A 15,000-nucleotide genomic window follows, 5' to 3' on the forward strand; every position below is an offset into this window, starting at 1 on the left:
AACAGGAAGTGAAAGTGAAGAGAGAAGTGGGTTGGCAGACTCACACTCAGAGGGGAGGGCTTGTTTTATGGCTCCGTGTAACCAGCCGGGTGGAGTTAACCACAGCAGATAATCTCCTCTCAGTGAAGGAGTTGAGAAGAGTTCTGCAGAAACCTGAAACTGGACTTGTTCTCTTCTGTCCCCAGTCTGCAGCTGTCCCTCCTCCCAGATTATTACTAACAGTTGTCTTCAGAGGCAGTTCCTCTCTGCTCCTCTGGGAGGAGACAGATCCAAACATGTCTGTCTAAATGAAGGGCTCTATTTTAACCATCTGAGGTCATGGCGTAAAGCGCCTGGTGCAGGTGTGTTTAGGGCAAGTATGAATCCACTTTTGCTAGTTTGATGGCGGAAAAAAAGGTCCGTGTGCCGGGGTCATGGTTCTAAAGGGTTGTCCTTAGTGTCTTCATTAATCAGAGGGGTGTTTTGGGCGTAACATGCAATCAACCAATCAGAGATCATCTCCCATTCCCTTTAAAAGCCAGGCGCGTTTGGACTAAGGCATGGATACCCGACCTGAGCCCGACGGGTCCCGATGGGACCCGACGGGCCGGGCCGGGTTCGGACAGATATTTAGAAATGATGGTTGGGTTCGGGCCGGGCTCGGTCACATCAGCGTGATAAGACATTTGTTGTAAAATGGTTCTGCGGCTCCTTTAAGAGAGCTCAGTGTGTGTGTAAAGTGGGCAGAAGAGAGAGAGAGAGAAAGAGGAAGCAGACGTGTAGATGTGACCAGAGCAGAGTTGGTGAATAAGTTTAAGTTTTGTACACAGTGTGTGTGTGTCCGAGATAAACTCCAGACTGAAAACCAAGTTCATTCATCGTCTCACCAGAAACGGGATTTTAACCCCGACATTATATACCGTCGGCCCTGGAGGTAACCAGTCTCCCCTGGTTTTCTGATCACGGTCGGAATCAAAGCGATCAGGAAAGGTTAACACATTGAACATTTTAAATTAAACTGATTAACGTGAGCTTGTTGCCCCGTGTGAGCTGATGACCTCATCTGTTGACATTTCTGAATGCCTTCCAGTTGCTTAATAAAAGCTTTCACACAAACAAACGTACATGTGTCATTAGTATGAGAAAAAAAAAACGAGATTTTAACTGTGTCGGGCTCGGATATAAATATCATAATGCCTGACGGGCTCGGGCCGGGTTCGGACGGAAAAATTCGGCCCGATCCAGGCTCTAGTTTGGACCTTGGAGCATTGCTATTATGATGGAGGATTTGCACCATAATATTTTTATTTGTAATCTTCTGCATGTGTGTGTGTGTGTGTGTGTGTGTGTGTGTGTGTGCTGCTGTGCGTCCCTGTGTGTGTAACAAGCATAGTGTGTGTGCTGCTGTGTACGAGCCTAGGAGCATTTTACTAATGCTCTGTTAAAATAACAATGAAATGCTGCGTTATTGACTTTAGACCAGGTTGTTGTTGGTCAATGGTGAGATAACTTCCCGCTGCCTCAAGATAGCAATACTCCCAGAATGCACCTGAACACACCTCCCTGTAAGACCAGCACGCCCAGAATGCACCTGAACACACCTCCCTGTAAGACCAGCACGCCCAGAATGCACCTGAACACACCTCCCTGTAAGACCAGCACGCCCAGAATGTACCTGAACACACCTCCCTGTAAGACCAGCACGGCCATGGGCCACAGATTTGTGCATTTGATATTTAAATGACGTGAGGGCTGGACGGTCTTAAACTAGCAGAGACATTGCGTCGGGCTTCGCTCTGCGCTGGGTACGAGATAGGACCCCATATGTGTCTGTGCTGACTCATTTTTGTAGTGATTTCTTGGCTCTATTTAGACAGCTTTTTATAAACACTCATGATGCTTTTTTGGTGTTTTCCTGACTTTCTTTTGAGCTCTTTTTGACATTTTTGTGTTTAGTTTTTTACCCTTTTTTGGCCCTATTGTTGTTCTGCCAGCTTGGTTCTGTTTGTCAGTGTTAAATGTCCAAAGCAGCAGATATTAACACCAGAATCCTCTCTGACACGCTGCCGTCCACGTTCTCCTCCGGGAAGTTTGTCTGACACCAAACCAAACAGCTTCTTCTATATTTGTAAATCATGTCATCATGATGATTGAGATACCAGTTGTATTCATTAACATATTGTTCTCATGTATGAGATACTATTACAGTAATTGTTGTACATTCCTGAAAGTATTACATGTGATTACAGTTTTTGCCCATTGCTTACACACTAAAAACGAATGCTTAGACCAAAGCCTCAATACCTAAACTTCTTGTAGCATAGCTTAAACACAGTGTAACCATAGCTTAAACACAGTGTAACCATAGCTTAAACACAGTGTAACCATACCTTAAACACAGTGTAACCAGACCTTAAACACAGTGTAACCAGACCTTAAACACAGTGTAACCAACACATTGGCCCTCATTTATCAACCTAATGTAGAAACCAGCGCAGATATGAGTGCAGATATCATCTCACGACAGGCTTCATGTGTGATTCATGAAATGTTGGCATCACACCAATCACAGCGTAAGAATGGTCATGCATTGATAAATGCAGCGGCGGGAAACAATCGTAATTTAAATATCACGCCCCAATGTATTCTGGGTTTTGAGGCCTCGCCCCTACAATTTACGACATGGAGAGATGTAATCCAGCTGAGAAGCAGTACATCTCAGAGGTGGAGACTGAAACCCTGATATCTCAGGTTCACTATTTGTCAGCCTGAAAACTGTTATTAAAGGCTGGAGAAATAATGCGGAATGGAAAGAGATCACTGATGTAGTAAACAGTGTTGCCGTGGTAAATCAGACTCCAGCTGAAGTTTATTTAATTTATACATCCTTGACATATGTATGCTATAGTCCTAATAGTAATATACAGGCTTATATTGCAATCTCTTAGGCCTACCTATATTTAAATAAACACACAGTAGCGGAGTTGAATTAAAAATGTTGTGCATCGTCATGTTTCCTGTATTGAGTATCATTGCCAAACATAACACTATTGAATTGCTGCGGAGCTCTCCGGCGTCCGGCAACAATAGAAGCTCTGGTATCAGCTCCGGAGGGCTGGGACCGCCGGAGCTGGGACGGAGTCGGGACGCAGACGTTCTGCAGTCAGTGGAAACACACACACTGACTTTACGTTTTTTTTCACATGTCCAAACACATTATGTCATAACTGAACACTAACCAATCACTGCTTTATTATAGGCCTATACAGAGGTCAAAGGTCAGATTACCTGTTTGGAACAATGGCTGCCAACAATAGACAGAGAGGAAGAGGAAGAGGAAGAGGAGAAGGAGGAGGAGGAGGAGGAGGGAAGAAGAGGAAGGAGAGTCATCTCTGATGAGATCAGGGCCACACTTATTCATCATATGATCAACCACGGATTGACCAATGAGAGAAGACCATCTTGAGTAGCTTTACAGTGGCCTCCATACTGCATGCAACTATCTGACTATTTCAGCATTACTAATCAGACACACACACACACACACACACAGACACACACACACACACACACACACACACACACACACACACACACACACACATATTCTTTATTCTAAAAATGATACCTTTGGTTTCCATATGTTTGTAGTTGTGTCTTCTTGTTTCTTACTACTGTAGACATCACTGAGCTATTCTTACTAACGTGATGTTTGACCAATACATATTTTCTGTTTTACTGTAACATTATATTGTTGTTTCCAACCCTCTCAGCTGATGACTTTCTCTCTAGAACATTATAAATGGAGATATAAGCCTATGAAAGACAAGAGAGCTTTAGATTTAGAACAACAGTGTGTACATGGTATATCCAAAAATTGTGTGTGTGTGTGTGTGTGTGTGTGTGTGTGTATGTGTGTGTGTGTGTGTGTGTGTGTGTGTGTGTGTGTGTGTGTGTGTGTGTGTGAGTGTGTGTGAGTGTGTGTGTGTGTGTGTGTGTGTGTGTGTGTGTGTGTGTGTGTATATGTGTGTGTGTGTGTGTGTGTGTATATGTGTGTGTGTGTGTGTGTATATGTGTGTGTGTGTGTGTGTGTGTATATGTGTGTGTGTGTGTGTGTGTGTGTATATGTGTGTGTGTGTATATGTGTGTGTGTGTGTGTGTGTGTGTGTGTGTGTGTGTGTGTATGTGTGTGTGTGTGTGTGTGTGTGTGTGTGTGTGTGTATATATGTGTGTGTGTGTGTGTGTGTGTGTGTGTGTGTGTGTGTGTGTGTGTGTGTGTCTCCTACCAAGAACACTATCATTCTTTAACAGGAGAGGTTTCTATAGAAGTGAACTCTCTCTTTCTCACTTTTATTAAAAGTTGAACAAGAACTGATTTTACTAGTATCCTGTCTTTACTGTCTGTATTATTCTAACAAGGTTGTTATGTTCCAGGTCTCTATAAGTGAAGACAACTATCTTTGAAATTGCTCCAGTTTTCAATTCAACTTTATTTATAGAATCCAACAGGAGTTATTTTGTAAGAAGTAAATAGTTTTGTTCACAGAGACAAAGAATCTCTTCTTGAGAGGAGGTTAGGAGATCAAATCACAACTAGTTATGAACCAGAGTTTTCATCAGCATCATTTTATTGTCAACAACATGATAGATTTATGGTTTCCATCTTCTGCATGCTTTACTCCAACAGTTGACACATTTCATTAGATTTGATGTGAAGAGATTCTAATGAGTTCATTCAGCCATGAAGATAAAGTCAGAACAGCCAGAATCCCAGAGAAGAACATCAGCTTCAGATAGGACAGTCACTATTAATATCATGAATATCATCATCTTGGTAGTCAAAGTTCAGGAGGAAGAGATGTGTTGTTGACACATTTGGTTTACTATGTTTTCCATCAATGCATTCATATCTTTATTGTTATGGTAGTAAGTAGCTGGAGCATTAGCAGGAAATATTAACAGCTGTGATCACATGACCTCCCCGTCCAGTAACAACTTCTACACTGATCTCTGCTGCTTGATAAAGAATCATCTTCACTGTAATAAAGGACCGTATGAAGTGTACGCATCAATATTTAATATTCAATCTACGGTTGGCAAAAACAATCAGTTAACGAATGTTTCGTGATTTTTTGCAACAATTTTAAAAAGCGTTTCATTTCCACAGATTCTATTTGTTTAAAGGGGTGATATAATGATTATTTAGGGTATTTCACCCTGTTCCTTAAGGTCTCCTAATAGGGTATGGAACATTGGTTGGGCTGAAAACGTCTCTTTTGCTGTTTTTTTGCCCTAATGTTACCCTGTTAAATGGGACTGGACTGAAACGAGAGCTTTTCTGCCTTATAGTCTGCTTTAGATGAGCTGCACGCTGATTGGTAATAGGTTATAAATTTCTTGGTGTGATTTTAGACCACAAAATCTGCTGGAAACCTCACATAAACCATGTCAAAGCAAAACTAGCAAAGACGATAGCAGTAATAAATAAATCAAGACATATTTTAGACAATAAATCATTACATACTCTGTATAATACACTCATACAGCCATATCTAAGTTACTGTGTGGAAATCTGGGGACATACATACAAAACCAACCTACAGCCGTTATGCACATTACAAAAGAAAGTAGTCAGAATCATAAATAATGTTGGATACCTGGAGCACACAAGTCCTTTATTCTTCAAGTCACACATTCTGAAATTCATTGATCTGGTTAAATTTAAGATGGCACAAATCATGTTCAAAGCAAGAAATAATTTACTTCCAGGAAATTTACAAAAAATTTTTATGGAAAGACAGGGTGGGTATAACCTGAGAGAACAAATAAACTCAAAATAAGAACAACTTTAAAAAGTATGTGCATCACGATTGGTGGGGTGAGTTTGTGGAATGGGCTAGACCAGGTGCTTAAACATTGTACAAACATAACAAAGTTTAAAAAGTTATATAAAAACACTTTATTAAAAGGATATGAAGAGAAAGACAGATGATGGTGAAAGGGGGTTAGTGTATGGATTGTTAGGATGATGGATTTTCGGAAATGGGTTGTTGATGTACTCAAAATGTAAATAAATAAACAAAAGGGTTTGGTATGTGAAGAATTAGAGATGTATTGTTGTGTATATTCATTATCATGTTGTAAAAATATAGGATATATAAAGAAATGACTTAAAGTGAATCAGGGGTAGGAAACTTTACAAGCTTTGGCTTCATCCTGCTCCTTTTCGGACAAATTTTTTAAATCAAAAATGGTAATAGTATTTTTCATATTACTTGTAAACACTGGATGGAGATTGTTCCTTTTCCTTTGGTGTGTTGCTACACACTTTTATTTTATAGATATATTTATATGTATTTTTAATTTTGTTCGAAATAAAAATAAATGAAATGAAATTGGTTGAGCTTAGCACGCACACACACATAAACACATACACATACACGTTCCCCTCTGTGCCCATGTCCCCGCCCTCCCCCACCGCCGCCACCACACACACACACACACACACACACACACACACACACACACACACACACACACACACACACACACACACACACACACACACACACACACACAATTCCTTTTTTCTTCAGCGGCAGCTTCCTTCACACTGTCTGTAACAGTAAAGATCCATTTGTCCGACACGACTGAAGCGTGGTGTCGCGACGTCATACATCCATGGTTAATGCTCCACGCCCCTGACCGGCAGCTGATTGGACGAACACGTGTCGTGGGTTTGGCTTCTCGAGAATTTCAACAGAGTGTCATGGTGGCTCGTTGAGAATACGATCTCGTATTTTACGAAAATAGTTCACCGAAACGTGTTTCTGAAAACATCTTAAGAGAGAAATAGGCCGTGCAGTTGCTGAATCTGTCTTCATTTCAGATCAACAAAGGTCAGTTTAGAAGATTTTCATCTGCTTCTACTGGATAGTCGCGTCGCGTTCAACGGATTCATTTGCATAAAGATGGGCATCGGCCAGCTTTTGGACGCATTTTTTCAAATGCAGCGCCACCTTCCCAGGATGCTTTGCATGCACGTTGAAGTCGCTTGACGTCACCCAGAGGAACAGAGTGGAGCGCGGCGCGACAGAAGCGTCGCACGGCTAAATGGATCTATACCGTTAGCGTTGTAGCCTAACTACAGACATGTCCAGGCATGCCCACTATGCCGCTGGCTTCAAACTTAATTTCTGCCTGGCTGACACACAAACTCATCAACTAATCTTACTGTAAAAAGCACCAGATACAGAGTTTTGTTACAGTCTATTCATCCTCCTGTGTGTCGCGCACACACACCTATACTTTCGGCACCATTCTCTGAGGATCAAAAAAGTTTACGTACCGTGAACCGCCACCGGCAGGCAGCTCCTGCACACCGCCTCTCTTTGAAACAAGTTGCTCAGACTTTCAGCTTCGGCACAGTTGCCATAGGGGACCCTCTCATTCATGGCCTCTGTTGTTGTCCCTGGTGTCAAACTGAACAACTCCTGACATTTTCTACAAGGAGGCTTTGAACTTCCGTCATAGAGATCAAACGTTTGGCACCGGACACCCTCTGGAACTCTGATGGTTCCATCGAAATATGGCTTTCTGCGAAATCCCTGAATACCTGGCTCTGGATAGAAGGTCATCACTGCGCCAGCTACATAACTATCCCAGATCCTGCTGACACAGGAAGCACCAGTCAGGATTTTCCGGGCTACAGTTCTATCAGTGGACACAGAGACTCCGTAGTACCTGTCTGAGTCTGGGGGATTGCTCTGAGAGACACAGATGGCTTTGGAGACCAGAGGCTTTTTGTTAATATCCCCTCCCCCAGTGTATCGATGAAGTCTTTCAGCTGCTGTATGATTGCTTCTTCGTTGTTTCGTCCAATCACGTTGACAAACTGCAAGAAATCACAAATATGATCAGGCTGCTGATTCATCCAGTCATTCACCGAGTCATGCTTTGTGTCTGTTAGTGTATAGTACGGCTGCTCGATCATAGAAACAATCATAATCATGATTACTTTAGTCACTAAAATCAGGATTATCTAACAGGATTCCTCGTTGACTTTTAGAAAGATGTTGCATTTATTGAAGATAAAAACAGTGAAAACATCTACATATGAGACATTTCCCTTCATACTTTTACTGTTTGAACATAATGTTTAAAATAATCTCTTTCCTCGATTACTCTGTTTTTGTGATCGTTAAAATCACGATTAATGTTTTATTACTAGCACAGCTCTACTGAGAGATTAATAACTGTGTAATATTTGGAGATGTTTAGGTGAAGTAGCAACGCTACTCACTTTACAAAGAAGAATTGTTATCTTTTGAGAAACTGTCCTCTTACCATGTCAAGCACACATGAAAATGGCCTCCTCCTGGGTAACTTAGAGTAATAGTGGGCAAAAGGCCGAGGGTATTGGATCTTAAATGCATTTAGCACTTCAGCATCACTCAGAATCCTTTCTGGTGAATATGGCGGCGTGTTGATCTTTCCCATAAAGAAGATGCTGTGAAGAATCTGTGAAGTCAAAACACATTCAGAGAGATATATCATTGTGTGTGTTGTGTGTAACCGAGCAACACATTCTCATGAACGGGTTCCTAAAATATCCTACGAAAAGTTATGCACACCAATTCATATGATATCCCACGAAATTAGGAAGGTCACATGACGCCGGCTAAAGTTTAGTGGACAAGGAGCCAAACATCATGAGAACAGGCTGAACTGAGAAGATTTATAGTAACTAAATACACTGACAGGGTCATGCATTATGTTCACACATACATTTCAATAGTTTATATAAAGTCTCCATCAGACATACCTCATCCACTAACACCGTAGTAGGTCTCAGCCTCACCATTTGAAACATTCGTTTGACCATCGGGGAAGCATTACCGCTGTATCCTTCTTTTCTAAAATAATAAACATAAAATGGAGAATTAAAAGCAGAATGCAGTGATAACGTGGTTCAGTAAATCAAACATACAATAGATCCATATATCTACATACATAAATGTTAAATACTACATTCAAACACTACTTTAAGTTTGAGATAATATCAGTCTCTCCCATTTCATTTTCTTCACATTGTGTCTTTACCTTTCATAAGTTTCTCTTGAAGATAATCCTCTATACTAATGTGTTTGTGGATTTCAATATATACATTTAGTCAAGAATTACAATAACATGTCTAGATCTTTTTGACTCACCTCTGCTGTTCAGCAGCAGCCTGATGCAATCAGAAATAAAGGTACATTACAACACAACAACATGAATGAATTTAGTTATGTAGACTTTAATCATAATGCTGTCAAATATTCAAACATTCATGTCAAAGCAGCTACTCACCATTGTTAGTTATGAATGAAATAGAAAGAAGGAACTGAAGCTGTGCTCTCTGATATTTCAAACGACCACGCCTTAAATCTTGAGTTATGGTTGTGTGGAGACTCCACGCAGAGCTTTCTCTGGAGCTACGTAAGGGACCTGAACTTATACTGGGGGGTTGGTGGGTGTGTCTTTAAGAGAATAGGAGGACCGGCATGTGTGTGTGTGTGTGTGTGTGTGTGTGTGTGTGTGTGTGTGTGTGTGTGTGTGTTTGTGTGTGTGTCTAACACATGGCTAGTTACGGTATCTTGCATTAGACAGACTCCTGTGTACCCAGGTGTGGTATCAAAAAGGCTGAACTGGTCGCCGGTTAGCTCAGTTGGTAGAGCAGGTGCACATGTGGAGGTTTATTCCTCGACACAGAAGGTCCAAGGTTCAAATCTGACCTGTGATGGTTTTCCTTCATGTCTCCCCCCCTCTCTCTCCCCTTTCATATCTCAGCTTCCCTCTCTAATAAAGGCAGAAATGCCCAAAAAATCTTAAAAACAAAATGCTGAACTGAAACTGAACTGTATCAAAAAGTAATAACTAATTCAACCATGAGTACTTTGGGTTCATGTTTGAGTATATATATATATACTCAAACATGAACCCAAAGTACTAATATTTGTGGTGTCTGGATGCATCTTTTCCAGATGAACTGATAAGAGTTTTACTTATTTTATTATATTATTATTATTATTATTATTATTATTATTATTATTAATATTATTATTATTATTATTATTATTATTATTATTATTATTATTATTATTATTATTATTATTATTATTATTAGTGATGCCAGCTAAAGATTAGTCGACAAGGAGCCAAACATCATGAGAACAGGCTGAACTGAGAAGCTTTATTGGTCCTAAATACACTGACAGGGTCATGAATTATGTTCACACACACATTTCAATAGTTTATAAAAAGTCTCCATCAGACATACCTCATCCACTAACACCCAATGAGTTATCCACCTCTCCTCTTTATTACCAATCAAGGAAGCATCAATGCGGCAAGGCCGGTATCCTTGTTGTCTAAAATAATAAAGATATAAATGGGGAATTAAAAGCAGAATGCAGCGATAACGTGGTTCAGTAAATCAAACAACAATAGATCCATATATCTACATACATAAATGTTAAATACTACATTTAAACACTACTTTCAGTTTGAGATAATATCAGTCTCTCCCATTTCATTTTCTTCACATTTTGTCTTTATCTTTCATAAGTTTCTCTTGAAGATAATCCTCTATAGTAATGTATTTGTGGATTTCAATATATACATTTTGTCAAGAATTATAATAACATGTCTTGATGTTTTTGACTCACCTCAGCAGTTCTTGAGCAGCAGCCTGATGCAATCAGAAATAAAGGTACATTACAACATGACAACATGAATGGATTTAGTCATGTAGACTTTAATCATAATGCTGTCAAATATTCAAACATTCATGTCAAAGCAGCTACTCACCATTGTTAGTTATGAATGAAATAGAAAGAAGGAACTGAAGCTGTGCTCTCTGATATTTCAAACGACCACGCCTTAAATCTTGAGTTATGGTTGTGTGGAGACTCCACGCAGAGCTTTCTCTGGAGCTACGTAAGGGACCTGAACTTATACTGGGGGGGTTGGTGGGTGTGTCTTTAAGAGAATAGGAGGACCGGCATGTGTGTGTGTGTGTGTGTGCGTGTGTGTGTGTGTGTGTGTGTCTGTGTGTGAATATGTGTGTGTTCAGTTCAATTCAGTTCAATTTTATTCATATAGCACATTTAAAAACAACCATGGTTGACCAAAGTGCTTAATAAGCTCAAAAAAAAAACAAAAAAAAGAATATACACAAACAATACACAATATACAATACAAAATAACCAACAGTAGACAAAGGTCAAGATATCAAAGCTCAACTTGAATTGAAAGCCAATGAGTAGTAGCGGGTCTTAAGCAAGGACTTGAACGTTTCAATGGTCCCAGCTGTTTTTATATGAATACGTAAACTATTCCAGAGGTTTGGAGCAGCCAATGAAAAGGCTCGGTCACCTTTGTTTTTTAACCTGGATCTGGGCACATCGAGGAGCATCTGATTGGACGACCTCAGTGCTTTGACAGGGGTGTGGACATATAAAAGCTCCGATAAATAAAAAGGCGACAACCCATTTAAAATCTTGAAGGTGCCCTGCCACATGTATTTCATGACTTTGTGGTAATGTCTGAAGTTCTACCATGGACTCTGTAACCTTGGTTACCTTGTTTCAAGTCATTCTAGCGTGGTATAGAAAGCCTGCAGGAAGACTACCTAACCCTAACCCTAACCCTGCCAGTTCTCATTAATATTCAACGAGCTAAGCCGCTTGACTCTGATTGGCTAACAGCAAGCCAATGAGAGCCTGGCTATCAGCATCCTTTATCCAGCTCAACTGGGCGAGCTCATGAATAGTAAAAGCCCCCCCCCCTCTCTCCTTTCATATCTCAGCTTTCCTGAGCTTTCCAAAAAAAAATGCTGAACTGAAACTGAACTGTAAGCAAAAAGTAATGACTAATTCAACCATGAGTACTTTGGGTTCATGTTTGAGTATATATATATATATATATATATATTTATATATATATATATACAAAGTATATATTAGGGCTGGGACGATTCGTCGACATAGTCGACGTCATCGATTACGTAAATGCGTCGACACAAATAATTTGCGTCGATGCGTCGCGTTTCTTTAACTGTCTATGAGCGTCACTCACGTGTAAATCTAAATCTAAAAATAGCAGGGTTTCCCGCAGCAGTACGTCGGGTCAAAAAAATAAAATAAAAAGCTTATCTGTCCTGTCTGCATACTGACAGACAGCGGAGCTTCGACCTTAATACATCCATGACTCTCATTGGAATGTACGGGGCTTCCCGCCGAACACTGTATCCAGTTCTCTTAATACATCCATGGCTTCGACACAGACACACAGACACGTGCACGCGCAGAGGTGCAGGAGAACTACGTGGGCTCTGCAGTTCTGTTGAAGTCCCAGAGAGTCACTGTAATATTGATAAAGTGGTTTCAAGTGTGGTTACAGTTTTCAGAACTTCACGCAGACAGCGTTTGCTGTGATATGATATTAATGGAGAGGTGAAAGCGTTTGCGGTGACACTTCCTCCTGAGACATGCAGGCACAACAATGGTTTCTGTGCCCTGGTGGCTGACTGACAGGCTGAGGTTGTAAAGCAAGGCAACTTTATTTCTACAGCACCTTTCAGCAACAAGGCATTTCAATTCCATTCCTTTGCACTTAAATTAGTTCTCCATTAGTTCAATGTTGACAACAGGGCAGTCACCAAGTTTATTGTTAAAGGGTTGTGTCATTATGCAGTTTGACCTAAAAAGTCTTTGTTGTTTACCTTCCTTTGCATTTTAGTTAGTTCAATTATTACAGTTTGGATTGATACCAATCCTGAGTATCTGACTGGATCACCCCTATCCAAAAGCACAACCAGTTTTATTAATGTTACTCTGAGTGAGCAGTGTTACCAGAATTTTTTAATTTTGATAACTGTTTTGATTCACAACTAAGGTGGAAAATAAAAGTTTTGTGTTTAAAGTATTTTTGTTGATGTTGAAATGTATTTTAAGACAGCAAAGCAAATACAGGCTACTCTTTCTGCACTTGCTCTGTTTACTTTAAGTTTTTATTTTTGTATTCCTCCTGAAAGTGACTTTATTTTGGCTTCAGGTTGCACTACACATTCATTTTACTTGAACAGTGCAGTGTTAGACTATTTTAATAAATAGAGATTTGAACCTTATTGAAATTTGTTTTGTGTAAATTGTTAATAATTGAGCAATGGGAAAATAATCGCTAATTGAAAAATTAATCGTTAGATTAATTGAAAAATTAATCGATAGATTAATCGTTTAAAAAAATAATCGTTTGGGACAGCCCTAATATATATATATATATATATATATATATATATATATATATATATATATATATATATATATATATATATATATATATATATATATATACCAAATTATGTTCCATATTTCTTTCAGTATTATTTAATTGAGTTTGTTGGTCCCACTTTTTCTAATATTTTTTTCTAATATTCTTGGTGTCTGGATGCATCTTTTCCAGATGAAATAAGAGTTTTACTTATTTTATTATTATGTTATTATTATTATTATTATTATTATTATTATTATTATTAGTGATGCTGGCTAAAGATTAGTCGACAAGGAGGGTCCGTGTACTTTTTCGTTCATTCGATTTTCATTTCATAAACAGTATTAAAAAACAAAAAACGAATGATTATTTGATTTTCGTTTTAAAATACAAAATTTGAAATTGAAATACAAGGCATTTTTTCCTTTTCATGGTCAAAAGGGGATGGGAGAAATTAAAAATATGCTGTGATTTTCATTTTCTATTCCATATAACAAAAAATAAAATCACTCGGAAATAGAAGCCTGTTATTTTCATATTCAGAGACCGGATGTTGTCATTTCCATGGCAACAGCGCCAGTGTAGCCTACCAGTGGTGCTTTCAGCCCAGGCTAAAATTACTCTGGAAACATACTCTTGGTAATGCTTGGGGGGAATTTTATTTCATAATGTCACATTAATTTATTCCCCTCTCTCCCTGCCTTCCTCTGACTCTCTGTCTCTACCCGCCGCAGACAACTTCGCCGCAAGAGAGTCGAACCAGCTGAGGAAATACAATTTCAGGTCACGGCTGTAACGTTACCGTTACGCCACCATTACCAATCCCAGCCAACTTTCTGTTGCTTGCTGATCTGGCAGAGAATCACGGGGGGTTCGGGATCAGATCATGGGGATCAGACCTCCGGTGCTGGGTCTAATATTCTAATATTAGCTGCTGCAGCTAGCTAGCAGCTAGCCTCCACCCCTGTGACCTCGGTCCCTGCGGTTCGCTGCCCGGTGCTGACTGACTCTGGTCCGTCTGCAGAGCTGGCGTTACCCGCTCTAGCTGAGCTGGGAATCTGACTGCTCGTGTTTTAGTCATATTTTCTTTTGTTTGCAGATAGTGATATGCTATGATGCACTGATGTCAGGCAGGCTTGCTAGTTGCTTTTAGTCGAAGTCTGTGAGATAAAACTTCCTTTGAATATAACGTGCATATAAATAGACGGAATAAATAAAAGTCCCTTGAAATAAATAAAAGTAAAACATATGTATTTAGGCTATTGAACTATAATGACTAATGCCTATGTTCATATGTATTGCCTCATTTATGTATTTCATGATCTATTTCATAGCCATATTTATGTATATTTATGTAAAGGGGGGCAAAAAAAGTGATGATCGGTCGCTCAGGAAGTTATAGGCTACAGTTTCCCTCAACTGCAGCCGGGACATTCTAAAACGCTTAACGTGAAAAAGCTTAACATGGTTTAATCTACCTAAACAATGATCAATCAGATATCAGTCAGTTATCAGTCAGATAACGTCCATAATAATTGGACTTTGGGTTAGATTTTTTGACAGTTTTCAGTGGTTATGAGGAGCAATATGAGATAGAAATTTGGTAATCATTGATCATTGTTTAGGTACATTAAACCACGTTAAGCTTCTTCCTCGCCATAGGCGCCAATGAAGAAGAAAACGTTAACGTGAGAGAACTTCTATAAT

General features: G+C 39.5%; 2 protein-coding genes and 1 long non-coding RNA gene across 8 annotated transcripts in view; 1 reads left to right on the forward strand and 2 right to left on the reverse strand.

Annotated features, from left to right (window-relative positions):
• LOC116055798 (sorting nexin-20-like) overlaps positions 1-201 on the reverse strand; it is a 3,483-nt gene extending 3,282 nt beyond the window's left edge. Inside the window, exon 1 of the mRNA XM_031307834.2 lies at positions 1-201. This exon is cut by the window's left edge and continues 134 nt beyond it. The gene's annotated coding sequence lies outside the window, so the exon portion shown is untranslated.
• Positions 1-7,427, forward strand: part of LOC116055826 — a 34,008-nt gene extending 26,581 nt beyond the window's left edge. The window contains exons 2-3 of the long non-coding RNA XR_004106412.2: positions 4,479-4,498; positions 7,417-7,427. This is a non-coding gene — a long non-coding RNA (uncharacterized LOC116055826). The remainder of the gene's footprint in view (positions 1-4,478; positions 4,499-7,416) is intronic.
• LOC116055803 overlaps positions 1-15,000 on the reverse strand; it is a 102,240-nt gene that overhangs the window by 74,721 nt on the left and 12,519 nt on the right. The window lies entirely within an intron of this gene.

The sequence above is a fragment of the Sander lucioperca genome, chromosome 7 (assembly GCF_008315115.2).
Source record: "Sander lucioperca isolate FBNREF2018 chromosome 7, SLUC_FBN_1.2, whole genome shotgun sequence".
Lineage (NCBI taxonomy): Eukaryota > Metazoa > Chordata > Actinopteri > Perciformes > Percidae > Sander > Sander lucioperca.